Source organism: Anguilla rostrata, chromosome 18, assembly GCF_018555375.3.
Source record: "Anguilla rostrata isolate EN2019 chromosome 18, ASM1855537v3, whole genome shotgun sequence".
NCBI lineage: Eukaryota > Metazoa > Chordata > Actinopteri > Anguilliformes > Anguillidae > Anguilla > Anguilla rostrata.
This window is the reverse complement of record NC_057950.1, coordinates 26128227-26147164: the sequence shown is the minus strand read 5'-3', so window position 1 is coordinate 26147164 and position 18938 is coordinate 26128227. Positions and strand designations below refer to the sequence as shown.

General features: G+C 45.8%; 1 long non-coding RNA gene and 1 other non-coding gene across 6 annotated transcripts in view; one reads left to right on the top strand and one right to left on the bottom strand.

Moving 5' to 3' along the window:
- Window positions 1–13380, bottom strand: part of LOC135245352 (uncharacterized) — a 109575-nt gene extending 96195 nt beyond the window's left edge. Inside the window, exons 1-3 of one of the 5 annotated variants that reach the window (XR_010327199.1) lie at window positions 12917–13359; window positions 11106–11198; window positions 6065–6533 (exon numbers count right to left, since the gene is read on the bottom strand). This is a non-coding gene — a long non-coding RNA (uncharacterized LOC135245352). Of the gene's footprint in view, window positions 1–6064; window positions 6534–11105; window positions 11199–12916 lie in introns of those variants that run through there. The other 4 variants (XR_010327200.1, XR_010327203.1, XR_010327202.1 and 1 more) reach the window with 4 other exon arrangements.
- A 1647-nt stretch (window positions 13381–15027) lies between these two features.
- LOC135245385 (U6atac minor spliceosomal RNA) lies at window positions 15028–15137 on the top strand. The gene has a single exon (XR_010327216.1). It is a non-coding gene; the product is annotated as a U6atac minor spliceosomal RNA (small nuclear RNA).
- Window positions 15138–18938: the final 3801 nt, after the last annotated feature.

Here is an 18938-nt window from a genome sequence, read left to right as displayed (position 1 = left end):
CCTGTGTATGCATGTATGTTTGTGTGTATATGTTTGTGTGGGCATGTGTGCGTGTGTGGGTGTGTGTGTGTGTGCGCGCATGCGTGTGCATGCTTACATGTGTGTGTGCGTGTGTGTGCGTGTGCGTGCTTACATGTGTGCGTGCATGTTTGTGTGTGTGTGAATGTGTGTGTGTGTGTGCATGTTTGTGTGTGTGTGAGTGTGTGTGTGTGCATGTTTGTGTGTGTGTGAGTGTGTGCGTGCATGTTTGTGTGTGAATGGCAGCAACAGCTAAGTTTGGTGTGAAATATGAGGCCTAACTTTTCTGCCTCTCTGCCCAGTCAACAGGCTGGCTCCTGTCCCGAGCAGAGATGACCTTTACTGTACCTCTGCTGCCCACGTTTTAGGTCACCACCTACAAAAATCAGGGACCAAGACCATGACTTGACCGCTTTCGTAACTCTGTCCTGCACGGTGACACCTAATCTCCTTCTTTAAATGGCTTCCTTCAGAGATGACCAGAGTTAGCTTTCTCCCTCCAGGGTAGAGCTGTATCAGCTAATATGCAGGAAGAAACACCCTCAGCCCCCTCTCACCTGATCTCCCCTCACACACACATACACACACACACACTGCAATCAGCCATACCCCCCCCCCCACAGACACACACACACACACTGCAATCAGCCATATCTCCCCCCCCCCACAGACACACACACACACACACACTGAAATCAGCCCAGTTCACACACACACACAAACACACACACTGCAATCAGCCATACCCCCCCCCCCAGACACACACACACACACACTGAAATCAGCCCAGTTCTCACACACACACACACACACACACACACAGCAATCAGCCCAGCTCACACACACACCCTACAATCACACCTCTCTCCCCTCACACACACATACACACACTGAAATCAGCCCAGTTCACACACACACACACATACACACACTGAAATCAGCCCAGCTCACACACACACACACACACACACACACTGCAATCTGCCCTCTCTCTCCCCTCACACACTGCAATTCAGTCATATTCCCACTAATCATACTGCAGCTGCTGAACAACTGTACCTCAGGCAATCTGGGGACTGTTTTCCAAGGCAAGCAGACCAAGGCTACCCATGCACTACCACATACCATGTAAATACTTTGCATGATGCCCCCCCCCGTCCACCCCCCATGCACGTTCGCTGTAAGCCCAAGATAGGTTAAAATAGATAGACACATGCTTGTTTACCGGTGTAAATACGTTAAGTCTAATCCTGTTTTTTCCTTTTCTTCGCGCTGGCTAGGTAGCATGTAGTCATGCACAGCAGTAAAGCATTTATGCTCCATGTGTTGCAAACCAGTTTACAAGCAGCACCGTTCACCAAAGTCTTTTGGCTTTTCCTAAACGCGCCAGTTCGTACCCCTCATCCGTATGGCAAGATGGAAGTTCCGCCGCTCCGTTTTTTTTTGTTTTTGTTTTGCTCTAACCTCGGTGTAAAGATAATTAGCCGTGCAAGTCAGGCGGAAAAGTCCGGAATGCCTGCGGGGGCTGCGTGACCTGGGGGGGGTCACCTCGGGTGTTGTGGAATGGCCGGCACGTGTTGCGTTTTTGTGGCATGCGTCCCCACATCCACCCCCTTCCCCCCCCTAACCCTACTACCTCGGTTTCATGGTAGTCAGGCTCCTCCTCCTTAGTGCGGACCCTTCCTCCCAACCCACCCAGAGTCATCTGACTAAACAGTGCAGGGGGTGGGAGCTGAAAAGTGGCAGTCCTTAACATTGTGTGTGTGTGTGCGCGCGTGTGCGTGTGTGTGTGCGTGCGTGCGTGCGAGTGCGAGTGCGACAGCAGTGGACCGTTCAAAAACTATTCGTTATTTTGTACGAATTTCTGAAACAGGAACTCAATCAGTCAACCAATTACTCCATCTTTAATGCTCACTGTCACACAACACTTTACAGAGGGAATAAAGGACTAACATAAAAACACACGATGGGGAAACTGGACAATAATTTAACCATTTCATGGGCAATTGAGGAATACTCCTGAAAATACCTCCCAGGGAAAGTGGTCTGCTTTGCTTCTCTGTGTCTTGAGTTTGAGGGGTAAAGATCTAAACGGTTCATGTACGCTATATTTCTTGCTGTGGCAGCAGTAAGAAAAAAACATACCGGATGTTTATAATCCCCTAAAAAAGATTGTACGTGTAATGAGATCACTACTGAGCATTTTGGGTTGCCCGGCTTTCCTACACATGCAATCTCCAGATAAACCTGACTAATTAATAAAGCTGATAGCAAATTTATCTTTTAGAACTTTTTGTTGTACCTTTAAAAGGTTATTGTCAGGCTTCAGGGATAAAATATAGGAGCAAATCTGTGTTCAGCCTGTCTGGCTTTGCTTTGTAATAGGCTATTACTACATCGCAGGGAAACAAGATGAGAATTAGGATGGTGCGCCATGCGTGAACTTAAACAGAGATGATTAATGGCGACGATCCTCCCGCGTCTTTAAATTCATGCAGTGTCAAATGGTCGGAGGCAGACTCAGGCATATAGTCAGGCAGCACGTTCTCAGACGGGCCCATGGGCAGGGTCTTTTACGGGAACCTTGACAGCCATTCGGCCAGGTCTTTAAATAATCTCCGCAGGGTGCGTTCGAGTCTCTCCGTCCTTGACATACACAGAGGTAAGAGAGAGATGGGAGGGAAGGGAAGCTTAACAGGAGGACCCAGCACGAACGGAAAAAAGCGCTCGATAATCTCACAACCCGTGGAGGGTGAAACGGAGGGGCTGCTCACGGATGTGCCAGTGCGTTTATCGACCGCGAGCGAGAGAAATAACAGGTAAAGGTTTGTTTTTCTCAGCAAAGCTTCAAGTGGCCAACAAAGCCTTTCAAAGGCTCCCTGTTCAACACAAACACTTTAATAAGCACACTCCTCCTAAGTTATAACCTGGTTTTTGCCATTATCTTTATTTCCTACCACAATCACAGAATACACACAATTCCCACCCCTCTAAATGAAATTATTGGGTGGGAAATCAATACATTACAGCCTTCCTGATTTCCTTTATTATAGCACACACAGTAAAATGTCCAGTGTTAATTTGACTAACAGTGTTAATTTGACACTATCTGTTTACATTAGGTCCCCACTGGGACCAAATGTTACCTGACAGTATTGAATTAACACCGTTAGAGTCAAATTAACACTGGACATTTTACTGTGAATTTGTCATACTGGATGGTTTCAGATCTTTAGACAAAATGTTAGACAAAGGGAAACTGAGAACGCACAAAACGCATTTTTTAAAATTATGAGTTCATTAATTTAATGAAAAAAAGATACCAAACACCCATATCACCCATGAGAAAAAGTAATTGCCCCCTTGAACTTAATAACTGGTTGCACCTCCTTTAGCAGCAACAACTACAACTATTTAACTTCTTATAAACTGCTACGACTCTTACCCTACTCTTCATCGCAGAACTGCTTTAATTCAGACAAACTGGTGGGTTTTTGAGTATGAACTGCTCGTTTCACGTCCTGCCACAGCATCAGTGTTTTGCCTTTACTCAGTTTCCCTTTATCTAATATGACATTTTGTCTGAAACAAGATCTGAAACCATTCAGTGTAACAGATATGCAATGATGGAGGAAATCAGGCAGGGGGCAAATACGTTTTCACGGAGCTGTGTCTTTAAAGAGGTTCCGTGTCACTTGAAGCCGAAGGCTAAGTTTAGCCCAAAGAGAGTCGTGAACACTGCCAGCGATCCGACACGCTGTGCCAGTGCGTGTTCTGACCCCACGTCTGTGCCATGTTCGACCCGCATGTCCAGCGCTGGGAGCTCAGGTATCTCAGACGGCCTTTTTGTTGGGGGGGGTGGGCGCGCTTGCTGGATGTCTGCATTAATTTTGAGCCAAGACCCAGCGGGGGGGCCGCACAGACGTAAGACCCACCCCCTCCCACCATCCATCCCCAACCACAGACCCTAAAATAACGGGGCACATCGACGCCCTTATCCGTGTCCTCAGAGCGAGTTTAGACTTGGCAGCTGCTCCTGCGGCAGCCCGGGGTGGGGGGGGGGGGGATCAGAAACGCGTCCCTGGAAAGTATGAAGCCCCCCCGTCTCTCCCGGTGAGTGACATCAGCACAGGCCGCCGGCAGGGAATTCTGGGCCGGCTCGCGCGCGGCTGCTCGCATTCCTGCGCGTCCTCCTTTTGAAGAGCCGGGTCTTCACCGGCGCGTTCTTCGCTCGGCAGGACAAAGGACCCGCTTGTTTTAGCAACCAACGGCAGCCAATCGCTGCCAGTCAAAGAACCGGTGTCGGTTTCAAAAGGCATTTTCTTCATTGTGTACTTCATTTATTACTTTCGACACTCCGGCAGGACTGAGACAGACGGTTCGCCAAAACTTGAAACATTGTCTTCTTTGGCCACCCAAGAGCTGGCAAGTTTGCTGTCACTTAAAATTCCACGTGGAAAAAAAAAAAGGATTTTTTTGTGCGGGGGTGATGAATATTCCATTCAAATCTTTCTCTTTTGGGAATTTTGCTCACTTTTGCTCACTTTAAATAAAGCCACAAATTTCCCATCATGCCACAGAGGACTCTTTTTGGATGTATGCGGGTGCTTTACTCTGTACTGCCAGAGTAGACATCTCCAACCGTACCATGCTTTGTGTTTTATTTAAACTTTCTAAAGCACAGAAAACCTACAGGTGAAAATTCCATTCATATTTTCCATCCATTCATCGACCCATCATCCATCCATCCATCCATCATTCATCCATCCATCCATCCATCCACCCATCAATCCATCTACCCATCTATCCATTTTCTAAACTACTTATTCCAGGCCAGGGTCACAGGAGGGGCTGGAGCCAATCCCAGCATGCAGTGGGTGAGAGGTAGGAATGCACCCTGGACAGGTCACCAATCCATCGCAGGGCCCACACACCATTCACACACATGCTCGTACCTGGGCAATTTAGAGTCTCCAGATAGCGTAACCTAAATGTCTTTGGACTGCGAGAGTGAACCAGAGTACCTGACTGAAACCCACGTGGAGAAGACACAAACTCGTACAGAAAGGCCCTCAGTCGGAACTCAAACTCGGTCCCTCCTCGCTCTGAGGCGCCCGCATTCATACTCTGAGCGCGCGAAACGCCGAGCGTCGAAAAAAGACATGATTGAGGTCGCAGTGGCACAGGCACACACATCCCACGCCACGTCTAGACAGGGTAAACACAAACTTCGGTAATATGCTGGAGCCACTTTGACTTCCTCCGTAATCCAAAGGACAGGCGGCAAACAATCATGGTGATTAAAGACCGACAGGGCAGTCCTGTCGCCATTCTCAACAGCAAAAAAAAAAAAGAGAAAAGATGTGATAAGACGTGGGGGTAGAGAGTGAGAGAGAGAGGGAGCAGAGAAGAAAGAGAGATCACCTTGGCCTTGTTACAGAAGCGCGACTGGAATGATAATAGGTCTCCGAGCTGGAGCTGGAGAGAAATGCATTCTGGGATTGACACGCATTATCAGGGATCAAGCAGGGAGATGTCTCTGTGATGCTCGATCGCTCGCCGCTCTACAGTCAGGTGACACCAAGACTGACACGGCCCTCATCGAGAGCCCGGAGAAAAGGCGTGATATCCATCTCTGCTGAACCTCTCCGAGGATAAATCTGCAATCGTTTGAAGAATTTCCAAGTGATGCTGACACCTCTCCTGGGAGTTGCATGTGAGAATTTAGATAGGAACACTTTATTTTAGGAATCAGCCGACACGTTACTTTCCCCACTGAACTGTATAATTAAGACAGTGAAGTGTATGTGAGACAAGTTTGAACTGATAAGCGCAGGATATTTTATATATATATATATATATATATATATATATATACACACAACGTGTGTGTGTGTGCATGTATGGATGTGAGCGTGTGTGTGTGTGTGTATGTGTGTGTGCATGCATGTATGCATGTGTGTGCTGTATATAGATAGTATGTCTTCCTCAAGTGCTTTCGATAATAAATGAAATTACATAAATGACTCATAGCAAACTTTTTTTTTTAATTCGTTGAGACAACAGGTGAGATATAATAAAGAGCTGAGTTTCTAACAAAGTTGCTCTATAAAACAAAGCCAGGATGTTCTGAACGTCATACTTTACGCAGGAGTAATACAAAATGATGCTTTCATATGATACATATGGTCATTCCCAACGTCTGAAACAATACTGCCTTCCTCAGAGAAGCCAGCAGTTGTGAGCTCAGGATATGGCATGAGCACGGCATGAAATGCTCTGAGATTAAAAGCAGGGGAGCTGACACACTCCAGCGATGTGGGAAATCGCCTGTGACAGGTAACGGCTGCAGACGATGTCAGAGACAGCTGCTTCTGCTCTGGACTTTACCCCTGCGCTCAGCACAGAGCGCGCTGTCAGCAGGAAACACCGCGCACCGCGAGGTGAAACCAATCAGGCTGTTTCTGAGTACAGCACGCCACTGCAGCCCACACATCGAGGAAATTCAATTTATTCTGTGAAAAAGAAAAAAAAATTGTCGAAGAAAAGGGGCTTTTGTTCTCAAAGATTTTGTTTACATACAGTCAAGCTTATTCAAGGAGGCGAGTTCTGAGTTTGCCCTTTGGGGAGTTATAACAGACTACTAAGAAGAGTGATGGGTTGAAGGTAGCACATAGTTTTTTGGAGTAACTTTTTATGTGTACTGAAAATGACTAGCACTGCCTCACAGCAAAAAGGTCCAAGGTTCGAATCTTGGCCAGGGCCTTCGGTGTGGAGTTTCTATGCTCTCCCCGTGCCCGTGTGGGTTGGCTCCCACAGTCCAAAGACACGCAGGCAGGCTAAGTGGAGGCTCTTAATTGTCCGCAGGTATGAGTGTGTGAGTGAATTTTGCACGTGCCCTGCATTGCACTGGCAGCCTGTCCACTGTGTATTCCTGCCTCTTGCCCAAAGCATGCTGGGAGAGGCTACAGCACCGGTAACCCTGGGCAGGAATAAGCAGGGTGGATAATGGATGGATGGTAAAGGACTTCACTTCCTCGCTACTCTTTCCTCAGTCTCTGCCTGGACAGGCACGGTGTTAACTACCCTCTCCATAAGCCGGCTTTGAATTTTATTGTTAATAAAATATTAATATTTTAATTAACCGACAAAACATGCAATACAATTTTCATGAACTCTGTCTGGTCAAAAAAATAATTTTTTCTTTGTAAAGAAAACATGCTTGCGATCATTGGTTAAAATAAAGAACGCACATTGCTCCTCCCAGTGCTATTGTGTTCTTCCCAAACCTTCATTTTATCCTCCTGCCATGTCGATGCTTCATAAGCAGACACCCACAGGGAGTGAGTCACATCGAGACAACCAACCCCCCCCCCCCCAGCTGGATTTGATGAAGTGCTGCCTGGGTTAGGTAGCAACCACAAAGACAACAAACACAATTGACCAATCAGGGCTTGTATTACAGAGAGAGAGAGGCCATTGGGGGTGGGGGCAGGTATAAGCGTGTGAGTCCGGTTTAACAGTCAGTCACATAGACACTAAAAAAAGATTAACCCTCTACGTCAAATGATCTGGCACCTCAGAGTGGGAATGTCAGAGGTCACAGGAGAGGAGTGCGCCTATTTATAGTTTTTTTTAAGGTTCCCTGGTATTTCGTGACGCACAAGGCCTGAAGGGAAACTAAGTGTGTGTGGGTGTGTGTGTGTGTGTGTGCGTGTGCATGTGTATGTGACAGCATTGAATCATTCGAAGACAAATAGTTATTTTTTCTTAATCTTTCAGGTGAATAAAGGCTCGAAGGTAGGACCACGCTTTTCCAGTGCTTTCTACACACTGACACATCTGCTGAATATATTTGTCACGGCTTTCTCTGCACGTCTAGATAAAAGGAAACCAAAGGTTTAACTTCGCGTCAAGGTGAGCTGGGCTGACATACGCGCCATCTAGCTACTTCCAGGCATAGAGTTGACAGTAAGCAGCCAATCCGACCACAGGCCATTACCGTTGCTATAGTTACCGGTGGCCTGGAGCCACTTTCTGACATCATACTTCAGGTCAGCCTACACCCACATTTTACATTAAAAGAAAAGTGGTGCCATTTCTTTCCAGAAACTTTGTGTTTCTTCGTGTCAGAAGTTTTTTTGTTTGTTCGTTTTTTATTTTTGTGACGGCTGATTATTCATGTCTATCACTTTGCTGCCATTTTATCATCCCCGTTCCAGTCTGACTGCTGCTCCCGCCTACATGCCTGCCTGTTCAATGGCCTGCCAATCAATCAGACCCCGCCGCCCACATGCCACTCACCCAGTCCTGTTTTCCCTGCAGTTTGTGTGTGACTCTAAGCATCCACACAATGTTCTCTGTTTGGTGTGATCTCTATGCAAATCACAATAGAGACCCATCATTCCTCTCTCTCTCTCTCCCCCTCTGCTCTCTCTCTCTCGCCCACTCAGAAGGGAGTGGTAACTGAATGAAAATGTCAATAATCACTGCTGAAAGCTGGTCTTATGGTTTGGAAATGATTACGCAATGCCTAAAAAAAGAGGACTGGCAAGGTTCTCTGCCGCTGCCTGTCTGCGTGTGGCTGTCTGGGCCCCATTACAGTACGTCTAGCATCCACCGGCCCAAACACTCACTCTAAGGCACTGCAGTCAGATTACTGTTCATCTTTTTCTTTTTTTCCATCCATAATGCTTTCTCTTTCTGTGAAAGTGCATTGGTTACACTGCTGAGCAGGCTTTGTCCAAAGTGGTGCAATCTACCGATTGCAGAAACTTGCCTGATTTCACGTTTTGACACAAACGGAGATCATGTTTGCTCGTTGTATTGCCTACGCCAAGTTGTCCCATTGGACCGGATTATTGTTTGGCAACAAAATAGTGCTATTTATAACCAGGTACGTTATACGGAACTCTCACTTTCTCTTTTTTCAAGGACAACAGCTGTTGTTAAAAGGCACGAGAGGTGAGACGTTCGTACCCGTTGAATACAGCAGACGAAAACACACGCGAGCGTAATGAAAAACGGAAAGCGCCAACGCCACACAAAAAAAGAAAGCGCAACTTAACCAGCGCTTGGTTAAACAGGGCCTCAAGATGGCATCAGAATCATGGTGTGTGGGGTTTTGGTTTTGTTTCGGGGTTGGCAGAGCCAGGGCGTCGGTGCCAGGGCGTCTGTGCCAGGGCGTCTGTGCCAGGGCGGTTGGGCTACGTGTCGGAGAACCTGCTCGGTTAGACACCTCCGTGACTCCGCCCGTCTGTGCAGTGTCTGCTGGTCCTCCAGGCCAGACATCCAGAGCTTTCCATAAGCAGCGGTGTGCTGGTGCAGCGAAAATACCGTCTGTCTGCCCCCCACCCCACCCCAAAAACATGCACCCGCCCAGATATATCCCCTATCCGAGCGTATCCTACTCACATACCAGTTTCCGCACTGCTGAATGAGTTCTTTCCTGCACATCCTCTGTCTCTCTAGCTACTTTTAACCTTGGTATCAAATGTGAAAGTCAAGTATAGACTATTATTAGCATTAGTTGCTTGAAGATTTGAGACGAGCAGAGAACCTGGGCAGTTTATTCACCTACCACACGCCCCCACCCCCCCCCCCACCACACACCTATGTACACATATGCATACACACATAGACACACACTCGTAAGCCTGTCTGCATGCGTGAACGTGTGTGTGTGGGTGTGTGTGTGAGTGCCTGTAGCGTCTTGCAAAATACACACGAACGTGCACACATCGCTGATCCCTGCTCGGTGGGAACAGCGTGGATGTCAGACAGTTTGATAGATGTGTCGCCCAGCCCTGTGCAGTACAGTACAACAGCCCAAGGGCAACCGAGCGCACTCACAGGTTTTTCCGCTAACCCGCTTCTTTCCACAATGGCCCGTTCACGTCACGAGGGCGTTCCCTTTTTAGCGGGCGCTTTTAAAGACGTTCAGCTCCCGTCAACTGAGAGGAATGACCTCCACGTTTCTCCCCAGCGTCACGTGACTTGTCACGTGCGCAGATACTCAGGGACAGACCGAGTGAAGAGCAGCAGTCGACATCGCCGACGTCCTTTCACTCAACCCGCCCACGCCTCGGGGCCTCAGCACCCTGCCCAACCAGATTCATTTACGGATTTGCTCCGGCGGGAGGTGGGAGGGGGGATGGGGTTCTCTTTTTTAATCCAAATAAACAGTTGATAAATGACTGCCTTTAGGGCCCCTGAACAAATAAGACCACACAAGGCCAGCCTGCCAGACAATTACACAAACCAATCATCACACTACGCACATAGCGAGAGAGAGAGAGAGAGAGATCTGGGGGAGGAGAGAGAACAACAACAAAATGATCCATCATTACCAGCGACCTGCAGCAGCCATAAATCTGTCACAGGTGAAATTAGCATGCATCCGAAGCATTGTTATTTCACAGACTTTTCCAATGTGGGGAGTCCAAGGTTAGCTTTGTGCACAGACAGGTAGCTATTCTGACTGGCTCTGTTCCGAGCCAACACTATTCAACACATCTTCTCCACTCGCTGCATTTTTTTCATTCCTTTTTTTTTTTTGCTTTGTTTTGTTTGACGGCCAAAAGACAAACCAGCACAGGCATTCATTCATTCTCTGGATAAGAGCATCTGCTATACACCTACATGTAAATGCCAGGGGCACTCCCACAATTGGCTTTGTGTGTCAGTGACATCACTGTTAAATTGCAGTGTCTGTGACTGTTCTGTGGGATATGGATGGTTACAGTGCCCGGCCAAGAAAAGAATGACATAAAAGCAAATGGAAATATCCCCTGTATGGACAAGAGGGGAGACCTTAGCTGCAGTCAGCAAAGCATCTCCCATGCTTATGCGCGCATGATTAATGGTTATGTGAAGATATGATCGTGCATCACAGCAGGGAATTCCCCGCAGTGAACCCAATAGTGATTATGCTCCGTTACCACGGCTAGCACTGGTGTGACGGTTGGGAATAAAATAAATGGAACCATGGTCAGCCCTCCCATGATGCATCTGTCTCTACCCTTCAGTCAGCGCGTGCGTAATGGGATCAGATGAGCGTAGACGGGCAGCGGTGTTGTCCGTCTTACCTGTGGTCCGCGGTGCGCGCGTCTCTGTTCTGGTCCGGTGGCTCCAGGCAGACGACACATCTGAGTCCAAGGGTGAGAAGGAAGCCACGGCTTCTGAAAGGTAAACGAAAAGGCGAGCAATCGCTGTGAGTTTCCCGGTTCGCTGAGGTCTAGGAGCGCGCCACAACCAGTCTCCAGGCTGCTGACTTCGAACCCTGTGTCTCTAGACACACCTGTCCTTCCAGAGAGGAACAGAAGCCAGAGGCAGTTATGTACCTCACAGTGTTTTTATTTAAACCCAAATGGAGTCATGTGGAGATAAATTCATGGTTTCTGGGCGAATTAACAGAGAAAATGCACACCTTCTGGAAACAAGTCTGGTTAGTCTGAAATACAAGGTTCATATACGACCAACACGTGAAACATCCAAGCTGACATTTTCTCCTCAGATGCCTTGCGGTACAGAGACTATATGCTGAATAATTAGCCTAGAAACCATAGAGTCTTCACTTATTTTTGAAAGAAAAAAAAAGGTTCTATGGTGCAAAGTCTTGGTTAATAGACATATGATCTAGAGGGGTGGGGATCCTTTTTCCTGTCTGGGGCCAGATTAATATTGGCGTATACGACAGTGGGCCATAGACTGCCATGAACTCTCATGTTAATTACAGACACATTTTATGCATGCTATGATGCCTGAATTGTCATATGTAAACTTGATCTGAAATAGAAGACCTTAATTTAAATTCTGACAGTTGTTCTGCAGTTCAATGATCTCTAGCTGCATGTACATCAGCAGCACTGACATTAAATGGTCAGGCAAAGATGTTGAGATCCAGTTATTGTGCATCTTTAAATCTTTCACTAACCTTCTCTAACAAATGAGCACATTCCCTCGCATATTCCAGTGTCCTTTCACGCTCCCCCTCTCAGGTCGCACCTGCCACAGCTTTAGTTTGGCTACAAATGACTTCACATGGGAAAGCAGTGAGACCAGGAGCTGGTTTGGCCCTTGCAGTTTAACACTGAGCTCTGATAGATGGCTTGTAATGGCCACCATGTAGGCAAGCTCACAGAGCCACCTGCTATCACCGAGTTCCTCCACACCTTTCTCAGCATGGTTTCCCAGCTTAGCCATCACACCTCACAGTAGTAAACCAGATCTCCATACTCAGTTTCAAGGCCTTTCCATAATTCCCTGAACTGGCGATTATTCAGCCCTCTGCTTTTACTGAACTTAACGCAGAAAACAACCCTTGTCGTCGCGCTGTTCAGACATAGTGACTGTGAGCACAGATTTCCTTAGTAGAATAATGCAATGGCATGTGACTACATCACTTAGATCCAGACCAAGACGTGCCATCGCTTTTTTGCGGAGTGTCACTAGACAGTTGTGAAACCCCACCGTGGCTGGTCCGGTGTCACACCACTCAGTTTTGCCATTGGTAAACCATAAGACTGCATTACCGTTATCAGTTTCTGAAAAATGTCCTAACCTCTGGTAGTGTCGTGCATAGCCAACAATCAAAGTAAATCAAAATCCGTTGTAATCCCACACAGAAAAATTGCTAGCTGGCTAGTGTACGTTGTGTCTGCTGTCTCATTCGTAGCAAGTGAATAAAACGCGAAATTGGCGACAGAATCTTGCACAGACATCTCAGAATCTCGTGCCACGTCACTGATACGACCAGACACAGTCCGGCGAGACAAGCCAAGGTTCTGAAACAATTTCAGTCTTTCTGGAGCAAGTATTTGCGCAGAAGCAACCATGCACACCTTTACAAATTCGCCTTCGGAATACGGCCTCGGTCTTTAGCGATCAGTTTACTCACCACGTAACTTGCATATATGACACGGCCCCGCTCCTTTTTAAGCCACAGGAAAGACGCTTGTTGTGCAGCGAGATTATTCCTCAACATCTTGATTTTCTCAGAGTCCAGTTCCTTCAAGATTAGCATAACTTGCATGTCTGCAAGTGCAGCCTCTCAAGATTGCTCCATAAATTAAGCAAACGGGCTTGCCTTTCACTTGCACAAAAAGGTAATCCTCCGTCCAATTTCTCTTTAAAAACGCGACCTTCAATATCAATTTTTCTTCGCTTCGCCATTTTCCCAATTAATCCGTGCACCTGAGATATTTGATGATGGCTCGCACGAGTGACGTTGCTAGATTTTAATTGGATGAAGAAACTGCTTTTGTTCTGTCTTTCTTATTTCTTAATCTTCGAAGGCCAAGTTTCATTTTGTTTTGCAATTTGCTGTTATGTTATAACCGACTTTTTTTTATTTATTTTTTTATAAAAACAATATAATGGCTATATCAAATCTATGAAACATCCAGCGATTCCGTGTGATATTGACGTATGCGGCCCGTGGGTCGGAGGTTCACCACCGCTGATCTAACTGAAAATAATTAAAACTATGTGGCTTATAGCATTTTTTTAGTAAGAAATAATTTGAATTAATTGAAAGGTGAAATGTCAAGGGTACTCATCAGTTGTATCAAATTACCTTGAAAAAAAAACATAACACTCTGTCCAGTGTGATCAGTTTGCTCTGATCTCTGTGGTGCCATTTTGGCAATTTCTACACTGCCAGTAAAAATGTCCTTTATTAGGAAGACTGTACTTTAGCCTTAAAGGACAAGCACGTGTAACCAAAAGGTCAGGTGTGTAGAGTGCATATGAAACAAGAACACCCCCGTATCAAAAATAATGGGAAGGTATTTTTACAGAGCGAGTGTCCTGGCTTAGACTGAACTGTAACTGTAATTATACACGGGCTGCTGCATGTGCCAGAGCTTCTCCTGAATTTCCTGTTATGCCCAGACATTTTCCCTGCCATCAGATTTTGCATTTGAGTATGGAAATACTGAAGCTTTTATGTACTTATTTATTTTTATCACTACACGTCTTTTTTTCAGAGGGAAAAAACCTGCTTTTCCTCTCTACTCCCCCCCTCTCTTTCTTCACTTGCTCCAGTTTTCGCAGTTTTGGCAGCACTCCAAGATCTGAAAGAAAAACATTCTGGGCCTGCAGACAGCCTCGTTTTCATGCCTTAAAAAACTAGAACTCATTTCCATTTCACAGGCTCGATTCACAGCAGTACCGGGGAAAGCGGGGGAGAGAGGGAGAGAGAAAGAGAGAGAGAGGGTGGGGAAAGGAGATAGGTGCAACTTGCATAAGCAGATGAAAATAGAGGGAGAGAGAGAGATGAAGGAGTAATAACATCTCATTTGTTTTCCTATTATGGTGCTTTTTCCCTTCTTTTTTTTGGCTTAGCTAAACAGCTGCCCCGGGTAGATTGCAGTGATGTCATCCATCATGTGATCGCTGAACTCGCTCCCTCTCCACGTGGATCAAGGCCCCTTCTGATATGGCTCTCTAAATATAGACGCAGGCGAAGTATTAATCACCCGTTTGGATAAAAAAAAAACATGTCGTTTGCTTTTTTTCCTCATTTACATCTCAGCATTTAGTACTTCGTCAACTCAGGGAGAGGCGCAGTGCAGAAATAGTTTTTTTTTATTGTTTTCAAATATTTTGATGTTTTCACCGATTTACAACACAAATAAGATCAGGTCGTTCAGGAATATGCAGGTACCATAGATGCATACACACACACACGAACACACACACATGCACACACACGCACATGCACACACACGCTCACACACACACACGCACACACACACGCACACACACACGCACACACATGCACACACACACACACACATGCACACACACGCTCAGTGGCTCCCTAGAAAGTGGACACTGTGTCTTTCAGTCAGCAGGAAACGGGAAGTAGTCCAAAACTGGGAAAGCTGTGCAGAATGGCTCACAAAACAGGTGCTGATGTTGTTTGGGTGGTGCAGTGCTGGGGCTGGCTGACCTCTGGGCTGAAAGGACAGCGGGTCTGATTCCTGGGACGGGGCATCTAGTATGGCATTGTATGAAAGGGGAGAAGGTCGGCACCCCAAGCATGGAAACGGTCCTACTGGCCCACATATGGGTAAGGCATTCCCACTCACTGCACAGTAAAACTACAACTATGGGATAAACATGGGTCTCTCTGCAAGAAAAAAGGCTGTCTTAACAAGTTTTTTAGTCTTGTAATGACACTTGTAAGCTTATTTCTTTCCCTCAAGTAGAAAATATGAACTTGTTTTAAGTTAACTTTTTGCCTGACGAGTGAAATCGTCAACCCCGTTGGCAAATCTTGAAATGAGTCAAACTGTCTTGCCTCACTGGCAATCTTTTGGTCTTATTTAGCAAAAAAAAAGTTACAGAACTTAAATATAAATATAAGGCTCAAATGCTTGCTAAAATCTACTTACTTTTTGGTTTTTGCAGTGCTCTCCTGTGTTTTTTTTTCATGGAATAACTCTTCTACACTTAACAGTGCATGATGATGAGAGGAGCTGGAGGCGCTAAACTTCCATTGGACACTCAACAACTGCAGGGGAAAATTCACACAGTCCTAATCTGAGTCCTGCTCTGTTTAGCTAATATGTTCTATATGTGGCCGCGGTACTGCTCAGTCCTGGACATAACAAAAGGAAAGCTATCATTACACCAAGTGTGGGAGGCAACAGCCTCACTGACCTGCATACCCATGACATAACATATAAACCGTCTAGTGCAATGCCTTTTCAAAATAAAATAAAAAATAAAAAATTTTAAAACATGTTTCGTTGTGTTGATTTTGAAGTGCCATGACCTTGTCGCCCCCACCATCCAGCACACTCGCCGCCCCCCCCACCTCCCCGTGCTTCTAAAATTAAATTGCATATGAGCCGTTTGGGCTCAGAGGAGCGCAGGTCCAGTTCTCCTTTCGGCTGCCTGAAACAGAGAGGGTCCCTGCGTTCGCTGCGTCCGCCATTTATAGCTGGCGAAAGGCATCCAGGCAGGGGCGATCCAAACATAGACGCATCAGGAAGATTCAGAGCTCTGACCTGCTTCTGTTTCCTCCAGGGGCACCGGTAATTCAGCATCTGACATGCTCAAATGGAAATGAAACACATGGATAATAACAATGATTATGTGTACCGGTTGCTAATAAAACACGTCTGGCACAAAGATATTATTTCTTGATTTGGCTCTGTACTCCATAATTTTAAACTTGCAATCAAACAGTTCATCACATGTGGTCAAAGTGCACATGCTCAGCTTTTATTTAAGAGCATTTTTGTACACTTCAGTTTCACCATGTAGAAATTACAGCACTTTTTATGCACATTGCTTTGCTGTAGAATGAAGCACCGTTCAATGGGTCTGGTGGTATTTGCTTGAACTTGAGCTGAGAATTCATTCTACTGTTGCTATCAGCAGTTATATCATCAATACAGACAAGTTAGCCAGTACCTGTAGCAGCCATACATGCCCAAACTATAACACCTTCACCACCATTTTTCACAGAAGGGAGGGGGGGGGGGTGCTCTGGTTCTTGGGGAGAAATATGTCCAGTTTTTGGCCTATCAATAATGCTGTTTGATGCTCCTTGTTACCATAATACTTTTATTAAATTAACTCTAATGGGTCATACTATCTAGAACCAGTTGTTTGGGTCTCTTCAGTTACTCCCATAAGCGTAATTCATGCTGATGTCTGGGTTGCTCATTCAGTTAATTTGCCACGCTGTGATGCACTGATGAACCCCACAGTGTCATATTGAATCCAGACTGTGCCAGTGCTGACTGTGGCCAGTAGTCAGCACTGACACATAACTGGTGATTGCATCACCCAGGGTAAAACAGTTAGGGGTCCACATTTCATTGCTCTGTATCGACCCCTGCTGGTCAATTGGGTGCCCTTGGACCGCATGCAAACGCCACCTATGGCACGTCTTCCTCCAAATGAACAGTGTGCAAACTCAGCTATTGGCTGCGGTGTGAAAACAAGCAGGCTGGTGACACCACGTGTTCCAGAGGAGATCCACGGATGTCTTCATTCTTCTGAATCGGCAGTGAGGAACCGTGCTTGAACGTGGCTACAAACGGTCAAACAGACATTCCAAATTAGGGTGGGACTTGGACAATCTCAACCCCATGTTGAGCACCAAATGTTTTTATGGAAGATAAAATCGAATCGTGTTTTTTCATTAATTTAGTTTTTGTGCTAATGATACCTGGACTTTTGCAGGTATCACTATTTATTTGTCTCTTCTCATGGCTTTCAGAAGCTTCAGGACTCTTTAATTTATCACCCAGCTGAAGGACTGGCGCCCGATGCATTCCAGCAGACTTCATAACTCTGGCTTCTTTTCAGCACATCCCCCTGAACTCCATCTCAGTGCTACGATTCAATTTGCATTTCTTCACTGTTTATACTGAGCTGTTGAGGCATACATTCTCCTTCAAAAGACAATAATCTTGATGTATTGAGTCTTGAAGCACTGTCTTCCAGTGTTTTTAATAATGTGATAATACCTTTTACCCTGTCCGGATGTAAGCTTCCGAAATCCACAGAAGGTTCTGTGGACAGCAATTAAGCAGCGAGGCAATAAGGCCTCCCTCAACCACATAATGGTCAGTTTAGCCCATGCTGTCAATCTTGGAGAAACTACGACTAATTGTCTGCTTGCCCTTCCACCGATCTCTTTCAGGGATTAATGGGGATACAAATGAGCTATGTGTGGGCTTCAGGCCTTGGGCCGCTGGGCCCTGTTCCTGCTTCTGACCCAAGAGAGGACAGCGGGTTAAACTAATGGGGTGGAAAGACTTCTCAGAAACCAAGAAACGCAATTGCAGGTTTCTTTGCTGATAGTGAGTTAGGTATCCACCTATTTTGGTAGACGTTGTATAAATTCCCAAAAGTAAAGAGTTTTCACTAGAAATCTAAAACTTATGGCAATGGACAAGTATACACAGACATTTGTCTATATACTGGTGATAGACGTGATAGGTCACAGCAGAAGAGGTTTTTAGCATCATTTCCCTGATTCCTTAGGCTTTGAGTACTCTGACATAAGATGTTCATGAAATTGACATGCTGACCATAATAGCAATAATTGCTTGCACATATGAGACAGCACAGTTTATTATTCCTTTTTAAACAGCCTGAGTGATTATCTAGCTCATTTCACAAGTGTGTGATCTGTCACTCTTGAATGGGGTTAAAGCAGTTACTTACACAGTAGAAAATGTCTCGCCCATTATCTAGATTAATTTAAGAAATTTTCTTCTGTGTAAATCTTTCTCTACAGGAATATTAAAAACAGGCTTGATGGTGTCCCAATAAAATCATTGACAATGGCACTGTGTCTACTAAAACACACTCAGCCAAGAGAGCAGAATATTCCAAGGAACAAGTGTCTGTCAACCACTGGAGTGAGAGTTTCCATCTGGCTTGAATGGAGTGAATAGATTATTTACTCAGTCAATGCAAACACACAGTTATTCATATAGACCCTGAAATCAACCTGGCAAAAGTAATCTGGTATCAGACCTTCCCCCCCTCCCCCCTCTAGGGTTTCTGTGAAATGTACTGAGGCTGGGATGGTTCCCATGGCACCATCATATCCTCTCTGAATTGCCAATGCAATGCAGTCGTGTTGTAGTGAGGTAACTGTTAAAAGCGCCAATCGCCCACAGAAAAATGACATTAAGAGATGACAACCGAGAACTAATTCATTCTGCTTCCCCATCCCAGACGGTGGGCCGCCCACCGGATGAATATTCAGTGTCCTAATGATGCTATTACCCCAGTTATGCAATTTAAAAGAGGATTCCAGTTATCGCCAAAGCTGTGGCTTAAAGCGTTTCCACGTGCCAAAAATTACAGATCAGAGCAAAACACCTGCAAACAGTACGAAATCACTTGTGTTCCAGAGAGCTACTGCACCTCAACAGGCCAAG